The sequence below is a fragment of the Jaculus jaculus genome, chromosome 9, assembly GCF_020740685.1.
Source record: "Jaculus jaculus isolate mJacJac1 chromosome 9, mJacJac1.mat.Y.cur, whole genome shotgun sequence".
Lineage (NCBI taxonomy): Eukaryota > Metazoa > Chordata > Mammalia > Rodentia > Dipodidae > Jaculus > Jaculus jaculus.
In genome coordinates, this window is record NC_059110.1 from 15,678,509 (window position 1) to 15,701,272 (window position 22,764).

The 22,764-nt window shown below is 46.8% G+C and overlaps 1 protein-coding gene across 1 annotated transcript in view; it reads right to left on the reverse strand.

The window, feature by feature from the left end:
* Plekhg1 (pleckstrin homology and RhoGEF domain containing G1) overlaps positions 1-9,687 on the reverse strand; it is a 271,519-nt gene extending 261,832 nt beyond the window's left edge. Inside the window, exon 1 of the mRNA XM_045158697.1 lies at positions 9,622-9,687. The gene's annotated coding sequence lies outside the window, so the exon portion shown is untranslated. The remainder of the gene's footprint in view (positions 1-9,621) is intronic.
* Positions 9,688-22,764: the final 13,077 nt, after the last annotated feature.

Consider the following 22,764-nt stretch of genomic DNA (forward strand, 5'->3'; position numbering starts at 1 on the left):
AGGCTCCATGTGGGTACAGAGAACAGCTTGACTAGATCTCAGAGTTTGGAGGGTGACCAGGGGAGAGCAACATACTCCAACCCTTGGGCAGTACATTACTCCATTCACCAGGGAGGAGGGTGGAGCACTATTGGAAGGGAAGTGAGCTTGGAGTGTGAAAAGCCAGACACTTGCCAGGGCAGGGATGGAAAGGGAGACTCTGGTCAGTTTCATTGTGGGGAGAGACCTTCTCCTTCAGAGGGATGGTTAACCTCCTGGGACAGGGAGGAGTGAGGGAGTATCTCTGTTAAATGAAATCTGGAAGCAGCAGGAAGCGAGCCTGGAGATCACTCCTCCACTGCTCTAGGGCAGCGCTTACAGTGCATTAAGGATTCACATATCTCAGCAAGACAGCTGCCAGAGGAATTACGCAGCTGCCAGAGCTGCTCAACTTCTCCCTGGACAAGTTATGCCTGGGTCAAGTTCATTTTAAAAGGCTTCGCTGAGACCCTTTGGTCAGGCTAAAGAGAATGTCTGAAACTACTTTAAAAATAATATCAGGTCAAGGCTGGAGAGATGCCTTAGCAGTTAAGACACTTGCCTGTGAGGCATAAGGACCCAGGTTCAATTCCCCAGTACCCATGTAAGCTAGATGTACGTGGCGGCACGTGCATCTGGAGTTTGAGTTCATTTGCGGTGGCTGGAGGCCCTGGTGTGCCCATTCTCTCTCTACCTTTTTCTCTCTCTCAAATCAATAAAAGTAAAATATATACATGTGGCCCATATACTCCTGCAATATTTTTATTGGTCATGTTAATATTTTACTCTTTGCCAAACCCAAGTTAACACCCTAGGGTTAAGAGACAGAGGAAAGAAATTCAGCTCCACTGTAAGGCACTGGAGCAGGTTCTGTACGCAGCCCACGAAGTGACATTGATTTGTTCTTTGGATAGTTACTGAGCATGAAGAACACGGGGCATACAGATAAGGAGATTGAGAGTGTGAGGCCAGTGTGTGACAAAAAAGAAAGATGATGGATGGACGAATGGCAGGAGGGAGGGAAGAAAAGAAGAAGAGAAGGAAGGAAGGAGAGAGGGTAGGAGGGAGGGAGAAAAGGGGAGAGGAAGATAAATAAGTAAATAAATAAATAATTTTTGGGCTGGGGATACAGTCCAATGGTGGAGCCCTTGCCTGGCATTTTTTTTTAAATTTTTTATTTATTTATTTGAGAGCGACAGACACAGAGAGAAAGACAGATAGAGGGAGAGAGAGAGAATGGGCGCGCCAGGGCTTCCAGTCTCTGCAAACGAACTCCAGACGCGTGCGCCCCCTTGTGCATCTGGCTAACGTGGGACCTGGGGAACCGAGCCTCGAACTGGGGTCCTTGGGCTTCACAGGCAAGCGCTGAACCGCTAAGCCATCTCTCCAGCCCCTTGCCTGGCATTTTGATCCCCAGCATCCAATATTATAAATCATATACATGTATAACACATATATTTATGTGTATATGTTATGATAACTTAGAGCTCATATAAAAGAACTCATTGATATTATGGTTTCAGTTTAAATGCTGCTTCCCTAAGAGGATTTCTGGACCAGCGCTCAAAGACAGCCCATCCATCCCTCCGATTCTCCCATAACACTGATCACATCTCTATGGAGACCTCTATGTCTCATGTGGGTCATCATGATGCTAGACAGGGTAGCTTTTCAACAAATGGCTCTGAAATGACTAAATATTCTCATCCATTGAGCAATACTACACGCCAGCCCATGAACTAAGTGCTTTACAGAGGAAAAATCTCATTTATTGATAGGTATTAAGAAGTCATTCTTTTTGTCGTTGTTGTTTTAATTTTTATTTATTTGAGAGAGAGAGAGAGAATGGGTGCACCAGAGCATCTAGCCACTTCAAACGAATTCCTGATGCATCTACCACCTTATGCATCTGGCTTTACACAGGTACTGGGACTCGAACCTGGGCCCTTTGGCTTTACAGACAAGCATCTTAACTGCTGCGCTATTTCTCCAGTCGCCAGAGGTCATTCTTCATGACTTTAAAGATGGGAGCTGGGGCTGAGAATACAGTGAAGTTGGTGGAGCGCTTGCTAACCACACACAGCCTGGGTTCCAGCCACAGCACGGCACACAGCGAGGGGCGGTGACTCACTCTTGTAACCCCAGTACTCACGAGGTAGAGGGAGCAGTGTCAGAAATTCAAGGGCCTCTTTGGTTACATGAGTGAGTTCAAAGCCAAAAGGGGGAGGAAAATGCTGGGAACTCGTGGCAGGTAAGAGGAGAAGCCAGGACTGTTCTCCAACCCTTGAAAGGGAGTAACTGTCAACAGGAAAGACCCACATTCCTTTGTGCTCTTCTGGTGTGCCATTTACAAGCACATCTGTAAGCACCGAGATGGAGATGCCAGTGTCTTTGCCCACTGAGAAGAGCAAGGACTCGGGGTGGGGGTGGGGAACGGGTACCTACTGTGTGTGTGGAAGGATTCACCGTAGGTGAGAGACACCATGGCACGCCCAGGCCTCTGCAAGTTAGGCCGACTGGGAAGGATCCAGGCATGCCAGGCGAGGTACCAGGTATAGAAGAAGGATAGGTATGAGGTCCCAGGGTGTCATGCTAAGGGGTTGTTCCTCCTTCCATAAGAGATCACTGGTGAGGCCGGGTGTGGTGGCGCACGCCTTTAATCCCAGCACTCGGGAGGTAGAGGTAGGAGGATCACGGTGAGTTTGAGGCCACCCTGAGACTCCGTAGTGAATTCCAGGCCAGCCTGGGCTAGACTGAGACCCTACTTTGAAAAGCCTAAAAAAAAAAAAAAAAGTAATCCCTGGTGATACATTTTGATGTGGCTTCTTTTTTTTTTTTTTTTTAAGAGAGAGTGAGATAGAGAGAAAGAGGTAGGGAGGGAGAATTGGCACACCAGGGCCTCAGCCACTGAAATCGAGCTCCAGAAACTTGCGCCACCTAGTGGGCATGTGCAACCTTGCGCTTGTGTCACCTTTGGGCATCTGGTTTATGTGGGATTTGGAGAGAGATCGAACATGGGCCCTTAGGCTTCGCAGGCAAGCATCTTAACTGCTGAGCCATCTCTCCAGCCCTCAGTGTGGCTTTTATTCCAAGAGTTTCCCCATTCAGCATCCAACTCCAGGGTGAATATTGAAATGTGGCACAGCTATTCCTATGGGAACCGACTGCTATGTGCAACAGAGAGACTTCTGAGTCTGGTGTAAAGAGAAAATACACAGGGACAAGGAAGGACAAAGGCGATCTTGAGCACACGCCATTCGATGTCATGGCAACTCAGACGGCACCTTTGAATGTTCTCATTTTGGGTGTCTACGAAAACACTGAAGGATCCTAAAAACATCAAACCTTTCATCCAGAATATTTAGCAATCCTCAGCTCCAAGCCAAATCCAGCCTGCAGCCTGTTTTTAGATGACTAATGACCAAAGTTGGTTTTTTTTTTTTTTTTTTTTTTTTTTTACATTTTTAAAGGGTTAAAGACAAAACTCCCCTCAATCAAATAGCTACATGGCTTTCAAAACCTAAAATCATGTTTGCATGTACAGAGGCGTGTATGCATGTTTGTATGTGCGCTGGTGCACTTGTGTGCATGTATCTGGGAAGGCCAGAAGTTGACATCGAGTGTCTACCTTCCTCTGTCATTCTCTGCTTTCTTTATTCTTTGAGGCAGGGTCTCTTGCTAAACCTGGAACTCACCAATTTGGTTAGGCTAGCTAGCCAGTGAGCCAAAGCAATTTCTCGCCTTAGGCTCCCCAGTGCTGGGGTCACAGGTGTGCACCATGGGTCTGGCTTTTATTTTTATTTTTTTATTTTTTTTTGGTGTGAACTGGGGATCCAAACTCAGCTCCTCACGTTTTCACTTTACCCATTGAGCCACTCTCTGCCCCCTAGCCTGGCTTTTTACTGGAAACGGTTTGTTCCAGTCTAGGATTCTCTCTCCTCTTCCACGCCTCGTTAGCTACAGACCACTTAAATTGTGCCCAGTATAGCTACCCATAGGGTATTAAAAATACTGCAGCTCACTTTGTGGTCTAGCTTTTCTGACTTAACTAGTTCCTTTTGTGAGAATTCTGAAGCTTTAACTACCATGAGACCTGCACGGATTTTGACTGTCTTTTGGTTCTTCAGTATTTCAAAATGATGCCTTCTTGCCTGTCAAAGGAGTTGCTAGCTTTTGGGCCAAAGGCAGTAGCGGTTCAGCCTGCTTCATGCTGCTGCTAAGAGGCTAGATGGCTCCATTGCACCCCAGTCATTAAAGCTTACCAAAACAGCCTTTTTAATTAAAGGTCTCCCATCAGGGCATTACAAGTGGGTGTAGCTGGAATTTGTTTTAAAAATTTAGCCTGACATCAACACTCTTCCAGTTGTCTTTCTTCTAGGAGTATTTGAGGAGGGAGAAAGGACAGAAGGGCTATGAAGTTGAGAAGTCACCAAGCTTCAACTTCCCATCAATGCAGACCTTCCTTGGTATCTTGAAGGAAACTGGCTCTGTGGATGCTCAAGGCTTTTATGTTTGTTTGTTTTTTTAATTATTTATTTATTTTATTTGAGAGCGACAGACACAGAGAGAAAGACAGATAGAGGGAGAGAGAGAGAATGGGCGCGCCAGGGCTTCCAGCCTCTGCAAACGAACTCCAGATGCGTGCGCCCCCTTGTGCATCTGGCTAACGTGGGACCTGGGGAACCGAGCCTCGAACCGGGGTCCTTAGGCTTCACAGGCAAGCGCTTAACCGCTAAGCCATCTCTCCAGCCCTTGTTTTTGTTTTTTAAAAAGGATTGCATTCAACTTACACAAACTTCTCATATTCTCGTTTGTTTGTTTTTTGTTTTTTTTTTGTCTATTATGAGGAAGGGGTACTGGGAGTTGAGCCCAGGACCTCATATAAATTCAACAAATGCTCTACCACTGAGCTACATCTCCAGGCCTACCCATATACTTGAAATTGCTTCCACATAATTTAAAATGAATTACTTATGATTCCTAATGCAACATAAATGTTATATAGGCACTTGTGATACAGGGTTGTTTAGGGAATAAAGACAACGAAGAAAGACTATGTGTTCGGAACAGATGCAACTTTAAAAAATATTTTATTTATTTATTTGTAAGGGAGGGAGAGAATGAGTACAACTTTTGCAGTGGTTGGAGGGCCTCCAGCCACTGCAAAAGAACTCCATAATCATGCACCACTTTGTGCATCTGGCTTTACATGTATATTGGGGTATCAAACCTGGGTTATTAGGCATTTCAGACAAACACCTTAACCACTGAGCTATCACTCCAGCCCATAAAGACTATTTTAAATTCACCCTTGGTTGAGTCAAGGATGTAGAATCCATAGATACAGAAGACTGCCTGTACTTACCAAAGGAAGATGTTGGGATGTGGAAAATTTCACTTGGCTTATATCCCATCAGAAAAAAAAAAAAAAAAAAAGCTTTCTAAACTTATGTATACAGATTGAAAAGGTATTCAAACTCAAACTTGAGAGCTATTCAAGAAACCCAGGGAGAGGGCTGGAGAGATGGCTTAGCAGTTAAGACGCTTGCCTGCAAAGCCTAAGGACACAGGTTCGATTCTCCAGATCCCACATAAGGCAGATGCACATGATGGCGCATGCATCTGGAATTTGCAGTAGCTTGAGGCCCTGGAGTGCTCATTCTTATTCCCTCTCTGTCTCTCTCTCCTCTCTCTCCCTCTATCTGTATCTAATAAATAAAAAATAGGGCTGGAGGGATGGCTTAGCAGTTAAGGCGTTTGTCTGCAAAGCCAAAGGACCCAGGTTTGATTGCCCCGAACCCACATTAGCCAGATGCACAAGGAGGCGTTTGCGTCTGGAGTTTGTTTTCAGTGGCTGGAGGCCCTGGTGTGCCCATTCTCTTTCTCTCTCTCTCCCTCCCTCCCTCCTTCTTTCTCTGTCAAATAAATAAGTATAAAATATTAAAAAATAGAACCCCAGGGAACTTCTAGTCTCTGGCAAAGGAATCACTCCATCACACCTGAAGCTATTCGCAGTTTTGCACAAGTATCCCGCAGCCCAGGCATTCTGTTACAAACCCAGTGGTTGAGCAGACGCGTGTATCCATCTTCCTTGCGGAAGCATCTGTCGGTTTGGGTCAGTGCGGGCTACAGGAAGCAGAATGTGTAGGCAGATCCCCATCACAGGGAGCCGGCCCTTTGGTCCACTTGGCACAGACCCTCACAGCTCTGAATGGCTGAATGGAATGGCTTCAGCTTTACATTACAAGTCAAGCAAGACTGATGCGGGCCTAAGCTAAAACATTAATATCTGAGATGCCTCCTCTCCACAGGTACAAGGGTCTTAGACGTTTCTCTAGAAAATGTTTCTATTTTCATCCCTGGATGCAAAGAGATCAATGATTTTTTTGTTTGTGTGTTTGTTTGTTTTTAAGAGTGGACTGGGCTGGAGAGATGGCTTAGTGACTAAGGCTCTTGCCTGCGGGGCCTAAGGACTCTCCAGGTCCCATGAAAGACAGATGCACAAAGTGACGCAAGTGTGCGCAAAGCTGCACATGCGCACAAGGGGTGCATGTGTCTGGAGTTCAAATGCAATGGCTGGAGGCCCTGGCACACCAATTCTTTCTCTCTCACATTAAAAAAAAAAAAAAAAAGCTAGTTGGCAGAGCTTGCCTCAAAAAATAAAAATAAAAAGTTTAAAAAATGTGTTTATTAAAAAAAAAAGAGTGAACAATCTTCAGGTACGGTGATGCTTGCCTGTCATTCAAGAATTCAGGTGGCTGAGGCAGGAGGATTTTGAATTCAAGGCCAACTTGGATTATGAAACAAGAGTTTCTCTCACCCCCCCCCCAAAAAAAAACAAACAAATAAAGACATCATGTTTCATGAAAAGTATGTCTCCATGCAACCACAACTTTTAGGTAGTGAGGTTTGGGGAAAGAGAGGAAACTTGAGTTCAAGAAAATAGCTCTGCCAACTGGGTATGGACAGCGTCCAGCCAAATCCCTTCCTCCCGGGGTCAGTTTATCGACCACTCTCATCTTCAAATCACACCATAAATGCCAAACATTTAGTACGGATTACTTCATGTAATCCTCGGCGTAACTCTGGAGGTAAGGGCCATTCCTTCTGAAATTTATCAAAAAAGAAAGCAAGAAGGATGAGAAAAATCCAAGGAGTGGTCCACTTTGCTGGTCACCTCCCTCAGACAGAAAGGATCCATGTCTAAACAATCCCCATAGAGGAGCCGAGGTCACCCAGCTAACGGGATGCAGGGACAAACTGCATGTATAGGTGGGCTCAGCCCAAAACATTTGTTCTTAACCACTGAAGGTTTCTACATTTTTAAGCTGTAGAGGCTGTCAATCATCTTAGCGCTGCCGCCATCCCCACGGGGGAGGAGGGGGGTCTAATCAGCCCCAAGGGAGGATTATAAAATGACAAAGGTCTGAAAGACCAGCTACAGCAGGGAAGAAGCAAGAAACCCACACAGTAACATCAGAGTGTAGACTGGGAACTGTTTTTCATTTCCCGAGGGCTCAGGAGATTTGGGGCTACTGGGGCATTTTTTTGTCTCTACATGCCAGACTACAAACTAGTAAAGCTAAATTATATCACCGATAAATAAATAAAACTAAAACTAAAGTCATAACCTCAAAGAAGAAGAGCAAAATGCTAATGGCTATTCTTGGTTTTGAAAAATTGTGTTGCCACTTTCAGCTGGTTAAAATGTGATCATTTGCTAACCTCTTTGAATGACAGCTGCCATCTCCCAAGTAAGTGTGAAAAATGTAGATTTTTTTTTTTTTTTTTTTTTTGGGTACCGATCATCTAGATTCATGGTTCACATAAAAGGGAATGGGGTGGGGAATCAGAAGAGCACAGGACAATTCTATCAAGGAACAAGAGAAATCTGACACAAAAGCTGCCCCACAGCTGTCCAATGCTCACTCTGTTTTGTTCTCTAACAGAGAGCTTTCGGGACCTGCAACCCAGGAGAAGGGAAGGAAGGTCACACAGGGATTGCTAGGGGTGAGGAGGAAGCCAGGGAGGTGGGAAAGTTTTCGCTGGAGCTTTTCGTGGCTTGGACACGGAGCCTCCAACAGGACAAAAGAAGATGCCAGGAAGCAGGAAGAGTGAGACTTGAAGATGTGTAAGGGCCAAGTATCAACCCAAATGCTTTTGCAGTTGAAGTGTTAAATATAATGGAACAAATAAACACCAGTGGGAGGGAGTGGGGGAGAAACAGATACAAAACACCTCAGAACCTATAGTGTCCATGTACACTGATTTATGTATACAGATTCATCAGTGAGGAAGCCCAGCTTGCTCAGGTCTCACACAGCAAAGCCAATTTTTTTTTTTTTTTGACGTGATGAGCTTGGAAATATTATTACAGCACTTTAGTAAAAGTCCGAAAATCTTATCGGTTGTTTAAAAGTATGCCAACTACAGAAATGGCGAACACAACCATGCTTATGGTTTAACACTTGCCCACTATTTTTACAGCGTCAATGCAATCTAAGCCTGGAGTTCCATTAAAGGACACATTTGACCCACACTTGGCGTCCTTCTAGGTTAAACAGAAAACACAAGAACATTTGCATCCAAATCCCCAAACCAAGTCTCAGAGGTCGACCCTGTCGTCTCAGAATGCTGAGCCTCCAAGAGAGCCCTCCCTGTACGGACCCTCACCAAAAGACTTCAAAAATACAGTGCAGTAGCTCCGGCCACCCTCAGGTGGCCCCCGGGGAGCGCTGAGGACCAGAGCTTAAGGAAACACCGGCTTTACACCCAAGACTTCAAGACTCATCCAAGCTCCACCGCCCTTACTGTTCCTCACCAACAAAGTGACACGACGTCGTGGAACGACCCCGTCTTCCTTGGAGCGTCCTGGCGCTTTGCGGAGTGGGGGGGGGGGGAGGTGTTTGCAAAGCGGGGCGCCACGGGGGGACACAAAGAAGGGGGCGGCCTCCTGCAGTTACCCTAGGACTGGCAAAGTCTCAGCCCACCCCCGGTTGGTACCTTGACCATAGGGCCCCCGGCTCTCGACTCCGCCACCCCACCCCCAGATTTGCAAAGTTGGGGCGCGCCCACGCGAGTTCCTCCCCTCGACCCCGCCGCTCTCAGCCGGACGCGACTCTGCCCATCGCATCGGACCCCCCCCCCCGCACCGGTGGAGGGGCCCTCTCCTCTCCCGCACGGCTGTTGGGGTGCTGTTCCCGCGGTGTCTCTGTCCGTGGGGTCCCGTTTGCGCACTGTTCTGTCGGAGCCGGGCGGCGGGTCACACCCCCCACCCCGGTGCGCACCCAGAAGTCCTTGGCAGCCGCGGGTTTCTGCGACAATGGGACGGGCGCGCGGGGCGGCGCGGATCCAGGGTCACAGCCGGGCTTCAAGGGGACGCTGGGGAACAGCAGGTAGCACCTGCGCCCCCCCCCCCCACCCGCCCCATCCTGCGCCGTGCACGACCCCGATCCCCTCCATCCCCGCGGGAGGTTGGGGAGGCGAGGGGTGGAAACCACCACGAAACCGGCCACCGAGCTGCGCCCGCCCCAACCTGCAAGATCTGGGGTGCCCCGAGTCCCCGGCGCCGTCCCTACCCCGAAGAGTCCCCGCGGCGCTTACCCGAGAAGGGGCGCTGGCGCAGGCCGCCCCCCAGCTCCGTGCCTGCGCTCGGTGCCTGCGCTCCGTGCTCGCTTGCGCTCCAGCGCCGGCTCGGGCGGCCCGAGCGCCCTGCAGCCCCGCTCGGCTCCGCTCGGCTGCGCTCGGCTCCGACTTCCTCTTCCTCGGCTCCGCGCCCCTCCCCGCCCCGCCGCCGCGCTCCCCCGGCTCCTCCCGCAGCCCCGGGTCGGCTTCGCGTCCCGCCTCCCCCCGGCGGGCGGGCAAGGTGGAGGAGGAGGAAGAGGAGAAGGAGGAGGAGGAGGAGGAGGAGGAGGGGGAGGAGGGAGAGGGATTAAGCTCTTGGCCTGGTCTCTGGATTTTTGCCAAAGACAGCAGTCAAATTACAGCCTCTGGGCCGGTGGGGGGGAAAGTATAAAAGAAAAAAAAAAATGAATACAATAAAATCCCTGCTACTGTTTTCGCAGACGCATCACTTTTCTTCGTTTTCTGGCATCGTCAGGTTCAGGGAAACTTTGGATGTGGTTATTTCCTACAGGAGTTCTATCAAAGCGTTATCAAAAAATAAAAATGAAAGATTGTTTTCTGTCAATGATTTAGTTATGCGCTGAAACTTCTGGGGGAAAGACACACCAAAAAAAAAAAAAAAAAAAAAAAGTTGCAGGGAGGAAGTTCAAGGTTTCAGACACTATCCCCTTCGTCATCTCGGTGAACGGACCAATCAATGACCTTTGGTTAGAGAAAGTAAAAGTGAAAAGGAAGACAGACAGATGCTTAAAGGCACCCACTCTGGCAAAACCAGAGCCTCCGTCAGTGGTGACTTGGAGGTGAAGTCCTTTCTTGACAAGGCTTCCCTCCCAATTAACTGGATAGCCCAGGTCTGCCCACCGACTCCACAGTAACTTCCACCCATGCACGTTAACTTCGCGTGTATTAAACCTCAGGTGGCGGAGTGGCTTGGGGGGAATTCACCTGTGTACCCCAGTCTGTAAACGAGGGGCGGGGGGATGGCGATGCTGGCAGTGCCTAAGCCAGAGTCCCAACTTGCTGGAAAGGCTTAACTGACCAGCACCTGCTAAAGCCTGGGTATGCGCTGCCTCTTGCTGTTGAACTTCTCCACATACGTCGTTATGCAAATTATCACAAAGATTTGAAATAAAGTTTTTTTTTAAAAAAATATTTTTAAAATGTTTATTTATTTATTTATTTGAGAAAGAGAGAGAGAATGGGCATGCCAGGACCTCTAGCCACTGCTAAAGAACTCTGCATGCATGGGCCACCTTGTGCATCTGGCTTACCCGAGTACTGGGGAATCGAACCTGGGTCCTTAGGCTTCACAGGCAAGCACTTTAACCGCTAAGGCATCTCTCCAGCCCTAAAGTAAGGTTTTGTGCAGGAAAGGCCACACAGCGTCACGGTTTCATCCTCTACGATGTGGACTTTATGATCTGTTTTATAACTTACGTCAGTTTCCAAAACTGATTTGTATCTCGTACAGCAATGGATCTGGGTTATGTTTGGGGTCCATGTACCCCCAGATATTTGTAGCGGGACTGATGCACTGCACTTGGTCCTGTGCTAACCCTTGTGCGGTCCACAGGACAGGGGCTGCCTGCCCTCGCAGAGCAGACGGAAACTCAGGAGGGTTGAGCAGGGTCCTCCCTGGAGCCGAGCTCAGTCATGCTGCCCCATTTCTATGCCGCTGTTTGTAAAATGGCTGAAGTGTGTCCCATGTTAGGAACCAGTACAGTCATCCTTCTTTGGTGCAATTATGCCTTGGGAGATTTCTGTTACTGGAGGTCGACACCACCAAAAAACTATTATTAAGTGGAAAATTCCAGAGGTTAAAAAAAAAATCATGTCATAAGTTGACCACCATTCCGAGTAGCAGGATGAAATCTCATCATCCCCTTTTGTCCCTTTGAAACGCGAGTCTTCCCTTTGTTTGGCGAATCCACACGGTACACGTTACCTACCAGAAACTGCCTCAGGCAGCAAGTAGCCCACATTTTACTAAATCATGGCTCCAAAATGCTAGAGCACTGATACTCAGCTCTTTTCGCTATGGTATATTTGTAGATTGTTCTATTTTATTGGCAATTGTTATTATTATTATTCTCTGGGCACGCTTGATCTATAAAGCATTTTTTTTATCACAGGTGAATGTGTATGGAAGGTGTGTGCTGGATATGGCTTAGTTTCAGATACTGCCTGGGGGATTTTAAGAGCACGACCTTTGGGGACAGAGGTGACTCTGCCACGTCGTCTTGTGAGTTGCTGCTGCATCTTCTCTAATACTTGGCGTTTAACTGGGAGGAAAGCAGTAAGAAAGGACTTCGCTTCCAAGTCACCCTTGATTTTTGCTGTGATCTTCCCCGAGTGGGTGCCTTTAAGCATCTGTCTTCTATCTAGAGAAGCTACTTGGTGAGTGTGTTCATGGCTGAGAGGTAGGTGCTGGGGACCCTTGGGGTGGGGGGGAGACAGACCTGAGTTTTCCTGCACCCTGAATCTTTTCTTCCTGGCCCACAGTCACACAGTGACCTAGTGAGCAGGCAATCCAGTGACTGCTGGACAGGCCGTAGCCTCCACTGCTAGCTGCTCCCCCAGGGCAGGTGACAGTTCCGAGCTATGAGGCTACACCTATGGAATGGCTGTAGTCTTTTCTGCCTTGCCCTCTTCAGTTGAGTCATGGAAGAAGAAACTCGAACAAGAAAGCCTCTGTTGCTTCTCTGTGCCAACGCATGTAGTAGTAAGCACTCACCTCGCTTTGGGTTCCCGAGTCAGTGTTCTCTGCCCGTGAAATCACCAGCGCGCAGTCTACCTGGAGTCCGCTGTGCTGACACCCTGTGGCTCTTGTACATCCGTGTGCACCCGGCACTTTGTTCTGCTCCCAGCACACAGTAGGTTTACAATGACGGATGGGTGGATGAATGGATGCATGGATGGACAGACAGATGGTTGGCAGGACAAAGCAAGAGTTGTGAAGATGTTGTCAGGTAGCATTCCGTGTTGGTCACCTGCCACGTTCCCTGTCTACAGAAAAGCAAGGGCACTTCTGGTATCAGAACAACTTCTTGCTGAGAAGTCTTCCCGATATTTCTATATCAGTCAAGATCAAAGGAAAGAAACAGAAACCACCTCAGGTATTTATAAAAGAAGGATTTTAATTAAAAAAAAAAAAAAAAACAAAACAGCAGTGCTTAAGAGATGGCTAAGTGAGTCGAGTGTTTGCCACACTAGCGTCAGGATCTGAGTCTGGATTCCCCAGCGCTCATGTAATTAATGTAAGACGCTGGGTTTGGCGCAACATGCGTGTGATCCCCGTGTGGACAGGTGGAGCTAGGAGAATCCCTCGGGTTTACTGGCTTGCTAGTCTACTGGCTCCGTGTGCTGTAGGTTCAGTGAGAGACCCTGTCTCAAAGAACAAGCCAAAGGCTGATCAAGGAGGACACCTGCCGTCAACCTCTGGCCTGTGCACGTGTGTGCACACACATACACTCACACACACAAAAGCATGCGTACACCCATGCACACATTCCACACATTCCACACACACACACAAAAAAAAAAAAGAAGGAAGAAAGGCTGTAATGCTAGCGCTGACAATAAACACAAGGGAAGAACCAAGAATCCACAAGGAGATCATGACATGGCACAGGAATGAACAGTGGCAGAAAGCCCCCCGCCCCCTTTGCTGGAGGGGCGGGGACAGGGGTGTGGCAGTGCTGGAAATCAGCAGGGGTGGGGGCCAGAGAATGGCTGTGGCCACAGACCCTGGCAGAGGGCAAGAGAACTGCCCTAGTTTTTCCCTTCCTTCACCCTCTAAGCCCCTGACTGAACCCTGCTGACAGAGGAAATTGGAGCACAGCCCAACGCGCCCCCACCCACTCACCCACACCCAGTCCGGTGATACTGAGCAGGAAAACGGTAAGGGGGGGGTCTAAGGGCACCAAGCCTGGTGTGGTCTGTCCTTAAATCTTACCTTTTCCCTCTTGATCAAGAAACACTGGGTTCATATCCATTCAATGCCTGTAGGAAAAACACACTTGTTTTCTGAGATCATTGGATGGATCCTGTTGTTGTTTTTTAATTTATTTATTTAATTAATTTATTTTTGAGCTAGGGTCTCTTTCTAGCCCAGGCTGACCTGGAATTCACTATGTAGTCTCAGGGTGGCCTCGAACTCACCGCGATTCTCCTACCTCTGCCTCCCGAGTGCTGGGATTAAAGACATGCACCACCATGCCGGGCCTTTTATCTGATGTGTTCCTCAAAACAGCCAGGAAGGTGGATGGCTACCTGAATACCGTCCTCCGTAAAGTCACAGAGATCTGAGTCCATTTAGTGGCTTGCTCATGGCCACACATCTCCACAGAGCTGAGCATAATGCAAACAAAGACTTGGCATACCATTGCCAGACCGCCCACGAACTCAGCTGTCCTGCGGAGAGGCAGCCAGTGGCGTGGTTTCGCCTGGCTTCCCCGGTCCATGCACACACAGGAGTTAATATTTGCAAAGCTCACCGAGTTTAATGGCTCCATCACGCCCTGCTTTAATTTTATGACTTATGGTGATAACTTTTATGGTGTTGATGGTGACTGTACTGAATTTATGATCATGGGAGATTAGAAAAATACCCCCCAGGGAAGACCCAGGTAGCATTTACCTATTCTTAAAAATATTTTTATTTATTTATTTGAGAGAGAGAGTGTGTGTGTGTGTGTGTTTGTGTATGTCAGGATGAGGAGGGAGTGGCATGCCAGGGCTTCCTGCCACCACAAATGCACTCCAGACGCACATAGTGCTCTGTGCATCTGATTTTATGGGAACTTGAACCCAGGCAGTCAGGCTCTGCAAGCAAGCACTTTTAACTACTGAGCCATCTTGCCAGCCCCTACTTTTTTTTTTTTTTTTTGAGGTAGGGTCTTGCTCTAGCCCAGGCTGACCTGGAATTCATTATGTAGTCTTAGGGTGGCCTCAAATTCATGGCAATCCTCCTACCTCTGCCTCCTGAGTGCTGGGATTAAAGGCGTGCGTCACAATGTGTGCCTGGCTTCCTACTTTTTTTTTTTTTAAGGGAAAAAAGAGGTATTTTAACTTCAAATTTAGATTTGTGAGGCTAAAAAAAAAAAAACAAAAACAAAAACCCCAAAACAAGCAAGAACAGGCCTCCAAATCAGGTGTCATGACATCAGTAACCCCAGCACTAGGAAGGCTGATATAGTCATATTGCTAATTCAAGACCAGGCTGGACCACATAGCAAGACCCAGTTTCAAAAAATACCTAGCAATAAATATATTCTAGACAACTACCTAGGGATTTAGGACTGGGTTTCATGTAGAAAAGACAGATGACCATGAACGTAAGCAACTGTGGGTAGGTCCCATGCCTTCAGATTCTCTGAAGCCAGGAGAGACCACCACGGTCTGTGCTCAGGCCAGTGATCCTTTCTCTCAAGACTGTCATTAGTGGCAGTGACCTTGGGACGACTCAGAAGGCATCATGGTGCTGGAAAGAACTGACCGGAGTACTCAGTACTGTAATATCTCTATCACACCTTCCAAGGCTCAGGATTTAATGCAGAAGAGGTGGCGGAAAGAATGTAAGAGCCAAAGGAAGGGTAGGACTCCTTATAATATGCTCCCTCCAGACATAAAATGGCCTGAATATCCATGACCTCACAGTGCCTGACACTACCTACACAAGACCATCATAAGAGGAGGAAAAGATCATGACATCAAAATAAAAGAGAGACTGATTGAGATGGGAAGGGGATATGATGGAGAATGAAATTTCAAAGGGGAAAGTGGGGGGAGGAGGGTATTACCATGGGATATTGTTTTATAATCATGGAAGATGTTAATTAAAAATTTGAAAAAAAAAAGACTGTCATTAGCTAGAAGATTTAGAAATTAGGAAGTTCTGTTATCCTTAAAGAGCAAAAGGTAAGAAATTTACATAATTGTTAGTATCCATCTGAGTTGGACCTCAAAGCAAATAGTCGAATTTAAAACCTGAGCTGGGCTTGGTGGCACATGCCTTTAATCCCAGCACTTGGGAGGCAGAGGTAGGAGGGTCACCATGATTTTGAGGCCACCCTGAGACTACAAAGTGAACTCCAGGTCAACCTGAGCTACAGTGAGACCCTGCCTTGAAGAAACAAACAAACAAACAAACAAACAAAAAACAAAAAACAACAAAAAGAACACCAAAAATAACACCCTGGGGAGGAGAGGGGGACAGGAGATGGCTCACTGAGTAAATTACTTCCTGCACAAGGATGAGACCCTGAGTGCAGAACTCTAACAGCCATGTAAAATGCTGGGTATGGTGTGGTATATATATATTTTTTGCAAGCAGAAAGCAAGAGAGAAGGCTGGAGAGATGGCTTAGTGGTTAAGCGCTTGCCTGTGAAGCCTAAGGACCCCGGTTCGAGGCTTGATTCCGCGGGACCCACGTTATCCAGATGCACAAGGGGGTGCACGCATCTGGAGTTCATTTTCAGTGACTGGAAGCCCTGGCGCACCCATTCTCTCTCTCTCTCTGTCTGTCTGTCGCTCTCAAATAAATAAATAAAAATAAAAACTATTTTAAAAAGAAGAAAGCAAGAGCGATAGAGAGAAGAGAGACAGACAGAGAGAGAATGGACGTGCCAGGGCCTATAGCAACTGCAAACGGACTCCAGACTCATGTGCCCGTTGTGCATCTTGCTTACATGGGTCCTGGGGAATCTAACCTGGGTCCTTTGGCTTCGCAGGCGAATGCCTTAAGTGCTAAGCCATCTCTCTCTCCAGCCCTGGTGTGGTATACTTTTACTGCCAATATTTGGGGAAGCAGAGAGTGGCAAATCCCTGGAGCTTGCTGACTAGCAAGTCTAGTAGAATAAGTTCATGTTCAGTGAGAGACCCTGTCTCAAAGAGTAAGATGGAAAGTGAATGAGGAAGACCCTGAAGTCAGCTTCTGGACTCCACACATATGTGTGCATACCTGCACATGCATGCACCCACACACACACATGCATACGCACATGTTCATCACGCACACATATATGCAAAAGAAAGAAAATATTTTTAAAGCTTTTTAAAACTTAGACGGAAGTTGAATTCTAGAGGAAGCTAGAAAATTTGATACTGAAGCATCTTCACTGCTAGCCAGCAAAAGGAGTACCTAAACTGTCTTCCCTGCAACCTTGGAGACTTGTTCAACAGAGGCAAGGACAAATCCATCCTAGAGTAAAGATAATGTGGCAAAGGACCACCCTGTACATAGTCAGACTGGCATATGAACTAATTTGCTCTTCTTTCTTCAAAAATATTTTATTTGCCAAGTGTGGTGGCGCACGCCTTTAATCCCAGCACTTGGGAGGCTGAGGTAGGAGTCTCACTGTGAGTTTGAGGCCACCCTGAGACTAACTCCATCCAGGTCAGCCTGGGCTAGAGCAAGCCCCTACCTTGAAAAACCAAAAAAAATTAGTCATTTACTTAGAGAGAGAGAGCGAGAGAGAATGAGTATGGGTGTGCCAGGCCTGTTGCCACTGTCTATGGTGGCTGGAATCAGATGTGCCCTGTAAAAATGTTTGGTCCCCAGCTGGAGGCAATTTGGGAGGCGCAGCCTTGCTGGAGGAGGTGGGTTGTTGGGGTGAGCTTAGTTAGGGGTGTTATAGCCACCTTCCCCTTGCCAGATCTCAGCTCACTCTCCTGCAGCTGTTTTCCACCTGCTGTGGCAGAGGTGACGTCCAGCGTCTGCTCGTAGGCTTCCCCACTGCAGACCATAAGCCCAAACAAACAACTTTCATCCCATCACTTGCGTTTGGTCAGGGTGGGTCCTCTTGAAGATGCAAACAAAATCCAGTGCTGTACAAACAGCCAGAACATCTTTGTAACAGAGGCCATCTGTCTCCGCCGCTTTTCTCCCGGCTGTGATAAAAACACCTGGACAGAAACAACTTCAGGGAAGAAGGATTCGTTTGGGCTCCCAGGCTCCTGGTGTCACAGCCCATCATGATGGGGAGGGCATGGAGGGAGGAGTGGATCCATCTGTGGATATCTGTTGTTCACATCATGCGGGGGGGCAGGACCAGAAGTGGGTTTAACCTTCAAAGGCCCACCTCTAGTGATCTGCTTCCGCTAGCCAGGTGCCGTCTCCTAAAGGTCCTGCAGCCTCCTGAGACGGTGCCAGCACTCAGGGAATAGTGGCTCAAAACACAAGCTTGTGGTGGGACATGTCAGATTCAAACTATAACAACATCCTTAATTAGACCTTCTCAAAGCAATGCTGGTTAGTTAGTACTTTTGCTTCCCCATTACATTTTTATCCCCAAATTGATTCATTTGGAAGATTTTGATAGTGTCTTTTAAAAAATATTTAATTAAATTAATTAGTTTAATTGTCACAGAGAGAGAGAATGAACGAGAGAATGGGCACACCAGGGCCTCCAGCCACTGCAGGTGAACTCCAGACACGTGCGCCCCCTTGTGCAGCTGGCTAATGTGGGTCCTGGGGAATCGAACCTGGGTCCTTTGGCTGTGCAGGCAACCGCCTTAACCATTAAGCCATCCCTTCAGCCCGATAGTGTCTTTTTTAAAAAAGTTTTTCTCTATTGGATGAGTAGAGGGAAGGAGCTACTTCCAAGTTTCTTAAAAACAAATGTGCAGGGAGGGGGTGCTGGGGAAATGGCTTAGCAGTCAAGGCATTTGCTACAGAGCCTAAGGACCCTAGTCCGATTCCCCAGGACCCACGTAAGCCAGATACACAGAGGGGCCCATGCATTTGGAGTTGGTTTGCAGTGGGAGGAGGCCTTGGCGTGTCCATTCTCTCTTTCTCTCTATCTGTCTCTTCCTCTCTTTCAAATAAATAAATAATAAAATATTTTTAAAAATGTGTACAGAGGGCTGGAGAGATGGCTTAGCAATTAAGCGCTTGCCTGTGAAGCCTAAGGACCCCGGTTCGAGGCTCGGTTCCCCAGGTCCCACGTTAGCCAGATGCACAAGGGGGCGCACGCGTCTGGAGTTCGTTTGCAGAGGCTGGAAGCCCTGGTGCGCCCATTCTCTCTCTCTCTCCCTCTATCTGTCTTTCTCTCTGTGTCTGTCTCTCTCAAATGAATAAATAAATAAATTTTAAAAAAATGTGTACAGAAGCAGGCATAGTTCCCTTTCCAGAAAATGTTGGAAATGTGCGTGGGTGGTGGTGGTTGTCACTATGAATGGGGGAGTGTGCTGCTGTTTGGTGGTGGAGTAAACACTTTGTGAAACAGACTCCTTAAGACAAGGAGATGTCCCACAAAAATCAATAGCATCTCCTCCAACAATGAGCAAACATTCCTTCACATGGGCTTCTCAAATTTAAAGGTTCTCAGAAGCCAAAGCAGGAAAAATATCAGTTCAGCATCTCAGAGCTGTCAGGGCTTGGTTGCATACCTGAAGGCAGATGGATTCAGATGTCTTAAATACTGTTTTGACTAAACAAAAACATCCCCTCATGCCAAATCCCTGGGGGATCTCCAGCGTGCTCCTTCTGTTTCGCTCCCAGTGGCTTTTGGGTAACTTTTCTGATCAAAACAAAAGAAGCAATCACGGCTCTCTCCTCTTCCTTTCCCTCCTCTTTTCTTAAAAACATACAGTACGGTATGGGAGAACAATAAAATGGGGAGAAGATAAGACTATATTTAGCTATGAACCAATCATACAACTTTGAGAATCTTTCAACAATACCTTGGTGGCAGAGCGCGAAAGCATGTCCCAGCCGCGGTCTGTGTTTCTTATCTTTTCCACAGTTAATGATGTAAAACCAAAACTTAGACATTAATACCTAATGATCCCCGCTGGCTTTTGAACACTCACCTAATCCTGGCTCTGCATGCTTTATCCTGTTTAATTCCCACAATGAATTGTATTTTCTCCATTTTATAAATGAGAGGCTCAGAAAGCTTAGCTAATATGGCCAACATTTTTACAAAAATAGGTTTGGGGGGGGGGGCTGAGAAGATAGCAAGCCTGTCAACTAGAGTTCAGATCTCCACGATCCCCTTAAAGCTGGGCACAGGTAGCGTATGTACCTGTCGTCTGTATGCCAATGGGAGACAGGAGAATCTCAATGTTCAAGGGCCAGTTAGCCCGGCCTTCTTCATGGCAAACAAGAGAGAACCTATCTCAAACAGGGTGCAAGGTAAGAACCCTATATTGTCCTCTGACTTCTGTATGCACATCATCCATGCCCATACAACACACATTAAATATAAATATATCACAATTGTGTGTGTGTGTGTGTGTGTGTGTGTATATACACATATATACATATATATATGTACATATATACATATATATACAATTGTGATATTTATGGATTCAGTGTGACATCACAATATTCACATATAATATGTAATGATCATATGATTAAATCAAGGTGATTGGCATAGTGATCACCTCAGACATTTTCTTTTATTACCATTTGCTTTTTTTTCTTTTTTCAGGTAGGGTCCCACTCTAGCCCAGGCTGACCTGGAATTTACTATGTAGTCTTAGGGTGGATTTGAACTCATGTAAATCCTCCTACCTCTGCCTCCCCAGTACTGGGATTAAAGGCGTGCATCACCATAACCAGCTCCACTTGTTATTTTAAGAATGTTCAAAATCCTTTCTTGCAGCTGTTTTGATATATTCAACCACGCTGACCTCCATACACACATCATATATGCTCATACAACTCACATGTGTGTGTGTGTATATAGGATCATGTTTATGGGTATAGTGTGACACTACAATGTACACATATCATATGTAATGATCAGATGATCACAAGATTAAGGGAGAGTGATTGGCACACATGACACCTCAAACATTTCATTTTATTACTATTTATCATTTTAAGAAGGTTCAAAATCCTTTCTTGTAGCTTTTTGAAATATTCAACCAATATGTCAACCACAGTGATCCAACTGCTGTAGAACACTGGAGTTATTCCTCTGATCTTACCCTGTACTCGATAACCACCCTGACTCCATCTTATTCTCCCTGTTATCCTCCCAAACAATCAGAGAGTCACCGTTCTATTCACTACAGCCAGTGATTTATAATTAGGAGCAGTGCAGGACTTTGGAACCTTGGCCATCACGCCCAAGCCACCCCATAGGTGCCATTTGAAGCAGCACAACGTGACACTTTGAATTATCCATCTTCCTCTCTCCTTTTGGGTCACCTTTTATAGCTACAGGACCACTGAAATTCTTTTTTTTTTAAATCTTTTTGTTTATTTATTTATTTGAGAGCAACAGAGAGAAGGAGGCAGAGAGAGAGAGACAGAGAGAGAGAATGGGTGCGCAAGAGCTTCCAGCCTCTGTAAACAAACTCCAGACGTGTGCGCCCCCTTGTGCATCTGGCTAACGTGCGTCCTGGGAAATTGAGCCTCGAACCGGGGTCCTTAGGCTTCTCAGGCAAGCGCATAACCGCTAAGCCATCTTTCCAGCCCAACCACTGAAATTCTTTTGAACAACAGCTCGTAGATCAATGCACACACATGATCCGCAAGGAGGTACTGCACCAGGCTGCAGTCCACAATCCTCTGAACTTCAATTCTACAATCCAATAACCCTGCAAATGGGAAGATTTTCTTTTCTACTAAACCATTTGAGACCAAGCTGTTTATGACCTCCTCTTTTGCAATAAAACTTCACTTGCATTGACTAGGTTTAGACATATGGATCCGGGCGTTAAAGGCTTGCTCTCCAGCCCCTGGTGCTTTTAAGATGCAGTGGAACCGTAAGTGGGTGGGGTCTATGGGAGATCGGAGGGGTGTATGGGAAGCTGACCTGCGAGTGTTCCTTGTTCTTTTGCTTCTTGGCCATGAGTTGAGCAGTTTCTCTTAGCCACACATTACCACCATAATTCACCGCCACAGACCCTGAACAGAATGAAGGACTCACCAGTTGCGGTCTGAAATCTCTAATGCTATGAGTCCAAATGAACTTTTCCCTCTGTCTCTAGGTCTTTGTCTCTCACTGTGTGGGCGTCTCTCTTACTCTCCTCTCTCTGAGGCAGGGTCTCATTCTAGCCCAGGGTGGCCTCGTATTCACCATGATCCTCCTACCCCAGACCTCTGAGTGCTGGGATTAAAGATGTGAGCCACCACAATCAGCTTACCTTTTCTCTCTTTTAAGAAATGTTTTATTGACAACATCCATACATATACACAATACATCATGAGCCTACATTCCTCCCACTGACATCCCTTTTCTCGCTCTCTTATGTTTCTCCTTTTCAGTCCTGTCTTTTTAGCTAGTCCCTCTCCTATTTTTAAAATTTTTTTGTTTATTTTTATTTATTTATTTGAGAACGACAGAGAGAGAAGGAGAAAGAGAGAGAACGGGCACGCCAGCCACTGCAAACGAACTCCAGACGCGTGCGCCCCCTTGTGCATCTGGCTAATGTGAGTCCTGGGGAATCAAGCCTCAAACTGGGGTCCTCAGGCTTTACAGGCGAGCGCTTAACTGCTAAGCCATCTCTCCAGCCCTCTCCTATTTTTTTGTTGGCAATTTTAATGTATGTACCAAATATGTTTTGTAAGTTGGATATCTCTGGTATTTAGCATAGTGACAAAAAGCTATAGTGACACAAAGATTTTCTGCAGTTACTTAAAAAAAATCATTTGTTCATGAGTTGCAGAAACAAGGAAGCATTTGCATTTGAAGTGCTGCCTTGGACTTCTGCAGAGGTTCTTCATTTGTGTCTTTGTTCCTTTGCCTTCCTAAAGTCCCCCTTCAAAGAGCAAACCCCTTGAATTAGGGATGGTGCCCCTGAAGTTTGAAAGAGCCTACTTCACGTTACATAGACACTACGCCAATGGTGATTTGTGAATGGGAAGAATCAGCTGGCTTGTATCATCTTTCCGAAGGCAGCTGGTAACGTTTCAAGAATGTCGCAGCCAAGCGACAGTCATGGTGAGAATATTGACTCCAGAAAAGCAGGCACAGGGTACTAATGAGAGCCTCCCCCCTTCAGAGCTGGGGCCCAGGAAGAAGCCAGCTGTGAACAGAAGATGGGCCGGCCATCTCCAGCTGACTGTGCCAAGAGGAAGACACAGGCAGAGAGAAAGACAAGAGCCACCTCTTTTCACTGCCAGGCAGACCACTCTTCTCAAACTGTCTTTCTCTCTGT